This window comes from Triticum dicoccoides, chromosome 1A (genome assembly GCF_002162155.2).
Source record: "Triticum dicoccoides isolate Atlit2015 ecotype Zavitan chromosome 1A, WEW_v2.0, whole genome shotgun sequence".
Classification (NCBI taxonomy): domain Eukaryota; kingdom Viridiplantae; phylum Streptophyta; class Magnoliopsida; order Poales; family Poaceae; genus Triticum; species Triticum dicoccoides.
In genome coordinates, this window is record NC_041380.1 from 37,275,258 (window position 1) to 37,279,207 (window position 3,950).

The following is a 3,950-nucleotide window of genomic DNA, read 5'->3' on the forward strand; positions in this document are numbered from 1 at the left end:
ATCCGCCATGATGGATACTAGTGAGGTGGTCCCTGCGATTGAAGGTGATCAGACAGGAGGACTAAGGGTTGAACTTTGGGGCTACTGGCTCCAACGCATATACGTCCCTGAGCTCACGCTTCCGCTCCCTCCTGGGGATGTGGGTCGCGTATATCATATTCACCGTCTGCACTTGCGGGGGAAACCTCTTCTGTCCTCCGGTGTGCGGCTGCCGGGGCTCCTCCTCGTCATCGCTATGCGGCCCCTTGTCTTTGTTTTCGGCAAGCAACTTATCGGCCTGCTTGAACACCCAACAATCCCTGTTGGTGTGATTGGCTGGCTTGTCTTGGGTGCCGTGTATTTGGCACGAGTGATCGAGTATACGGTCCAAGATGGACAGACCCGTCATACTTTGTTTGAATGGCTTTTTCCGTTGATCGGGTTTAGAGCCTTTGAATCCGGCATTGACTGCCGTATCCTTGGTATTTTCGCTGTTAATGCGGCACTTATGTTTGTTGCGACGTGACCTGCTATTGCCGTCCTTGGTATCCGAGGTACCATGGTTCTTTGATATGTTATTACTTCGAGCCAGCCAGCTGTCTTCTCCCGCACAAAAGCGGGTCATGAGCATCGTGAGAGCTGCCATAGATTTCGGCTTTTCCTGACCAAGGTGCCGGGCTAGCCACTTGTCTCGGATGTTGTGTTTGAAAGCCGCTAAGGCCTCTGCATCCGGACAGTCAACGATTTGATTTTTCTTTGTAAGGAACCGAGTCCAGAATTGCCTGGCCAACTCTTCTGGCTACTGAATTATGTGGCTCAAGTCATCGACGTCTGGTGGTCGCACATAAGTGCCCTGAAAGTTGTCGAGGAATGCGGCTTCCAATCTTCCCAACAGCTGATGGAGTCCGCTGGCAAGCTGTTAAGCCAATGCCGCGCTGGTCCTTTGAGCTTTAGTGGGAGGTATTTGATGGCATGTAAGTCATCACCTCGGGCCATGTGGATGTGGAGGAGGAAATCCTCGATCCATACTGCGGGATCTGTTGTGCCGTCGTATGATTCAATATTTACGGCTTTGAAACCTTCTGGGAATTGATGATCCATTACTTCGTCTGTGAAGCATAAGGGGTGTGCGGCGCATCTGTATTGGGCTATATTGCGATGCAGCTCGAATGGGTCTTGCCCGCTGTATTCGGCCTGGACGGATTTACTTTTACTGTATCCGGCATGACGTTTATCGTCTCGCAGAGCGGTGCGCCTTCGTGATCCGTAGATCGATCTTGCATGCTCTGCTTTGTCCTCCAATATGTCCCGCAGGTCTGGCGTATCTCCCCAGGCCTTTTTATGTGAATGGCATCGGGGTGGAGGCTGAGTTTTTGGCTGGAATGCCTCTCTATCGCGGCCACGAGGTGGCCGATCAGCCGTATCATATGCTTCTTCCTCCAGTCGGGGTAGTAACCTGCACTTTGGGTAATTCTTGGAGGGGCGCTCGAGTCTATATTCCTCGGCCGTGAGGACTTCAGTCCATCTGTCAGCTAGCAGATCTTGATCAGCTTGAAGCTGCGGCTGCTTTTCTTGAGGCTATTTACCGTGGCCATAAGCCGGCTCTTGAAGCGCTCTTGTTTGACGGGACCCTCTGGTACGGCGAATTCATCATCGCCGAGGCTTGCCTCGTCTTTGGAGGGGGGCATGTAATTGTCATCTTCCTCCTCTCCGTCTGCCGCTCTCTCAGGAGGGTTGGCTTCTCCATCCTCCTGCTCTAAATCTTGTTGGAGGGGATTGTTGTTGTCTTCGGCACTATCCGGAGTGTTATTATCTCATGTGCCGGTATCACCACTTTTGCTTTGGCGGGACTTAGAGCGGCGCCGCTGACGTCGGCGTTTGGGTTGCTTCTTGGAGGGGTCATTGTCGGTGTCAAAACCGACGGATCTCGGGTAGGGGGTCCCAAACTGTGCGTCTAGCCCTGATGGTAACAGGAGGCAGGGGACACAATGTTTTACCCAGGTTCGGGCCCTCTTAATGGAGGTAAAACCCTATGTCCTTCTTGATTGATATTGATGATATGGGTAGTACAAGAGTAGATCTACCACGAGATCAGAGAGGCTAAACCCTAGAAGCTAGCCTATGGTATGATTGTATGTTATGGTTGTTGTCCTACAGACTAAAACCCTTCGGTTTATATAGACACCGGAGAGGGTTAGGGTTACACAAGGTCGGTTACAAAGGAGGAGATATCCATATCCGTATTGCCTAGCTTGCCTTCCACGCCAAGTAGAGTCCCATCCAGACACGAGACGAAGTCTTCAATCTTGTATCTTCATAGTCTAACAGTCCGGCCAATGGAGATAGTCCGGCTGTCCGGAGACCCCCTAATCCAGGACTCCCTCAGTGCCCCTGAACCAGGCTTCATTGACGATGAGTCCGGCGCGCAGTATTTTCTTCGGCATTGCAAGGCGGGCTCCTTCTCCGAATACATCACAGAAGAATTTGAATACAAGGATAGTGTCCGACACTGCAAGATAAGTTCCACATTCCACCATAGAGAGAATAATATTTTCGCAGATCTAATTTGCTGGCTTGTTTTGGCAGCACGACGTTTCGTCATGGCCCGATGATTATTCGAACTGTTTCTTTTAACCAGCTCCACACATAACGCGAGGCGATTTCTTGACACGTCTTGCCGAAGCAGAGATCATGTTCCCTCAATTACGGGATTATCATTAATGCGGTTGTCGGTAACCCAACCGTGTCTAGGACTCCTAGATTATAGGCAAGTCCTGAACGGCTACGGAGAGGACGCTTGATATTCACCCTCTTTATAAAGGGACAAGGTTTTCACTTTTTCCCTCTCGTGCTCAACCAAACCCTTCCCCCGCCTCGAGTTCTAACACCCAAAGCCCAGGTTAGGTGCTCCGGATCTTCAATCATGTCCATATCCAGCCTTCAAGGCCGATGGATGCCCACCTCCGTTACGGAAGAGGACATTAAGAAGTTGAGTGAGGCTAGATACCTGACCGTCGAGGTTTCACATCGGCTTCCTGCTCGAGGGCAGATCGTCCCTACTCCCAAACCCAACGAGAATGTCGTGTTCGTCTCCCACTTCCTTTGAGGTCTAGGCCTCACTCTCGATCCCTTCATTAGGGGTTTGATGTTCTATTACGGGCTAGATTTCCACGATCTAGCTCCGGACTCCTTTCTCCACATCTCAACATTTATTGTCGTGTGTGAGGCCTTCCTCCGTGTTACCCCTCACTTCGGCCTGTGGCTCAAGACCTTTTAAGTAAAGCCGAAGATGATCGAGGGGCAACATGCAGCATGCGGAGGTGCATTAATAGGCAAGATGGCAGGATCTCCATGGCCGAAAGGTTCCTTTCCAGAGGTGTCCGAATTATGGCAACGGGAGTGGTTTTACGTCACAGCTCCCTGAAGTGCCAAGTGGGCGGCTGCCCCCGCTTTCCGCTCAGGCCCCCCACCACAACTGATGTCATGGATTAGCAGAGGCCTGAGCTGGGGTCCAGCCAAGGACGTGCCTATGCTGCAAAGCCGCATCCGAGATCTCTTCGAGGGAGATTTTAATTTGGTTGTGGTAATACAAGTTATGCTGGTCCGTCAAGTCTAGCCTTGCAAACGCCAGCCCCTTCGCTTGTGGGAGTTCAACCCAGAGGGACCGTGTGCCATTCAAAGTTTCCTCGGCCTGACGCACGAGGAGATGTACAAGTCATTCTTCGGACCTCAAGTAGAGTGTCCGGATATTACCGAGGACGTGGGCCTGAGCAGTAACCGCGCCGCCGAACAAGTAAGAAATCCTCTGGCCGAACACACTATATTTTATTCGTCACGAAGTTATTTTTGAGAGTTCGCTTTTTGACCAGGACTGGCTAACAAAGGCGAAGATGATCTGGTGTTTGGCCCCCCTCCCAAAGGGTTTGGAAAATCCGGTATTGGAAAAGATGCTCGAGGTCGCACCTTGCCCG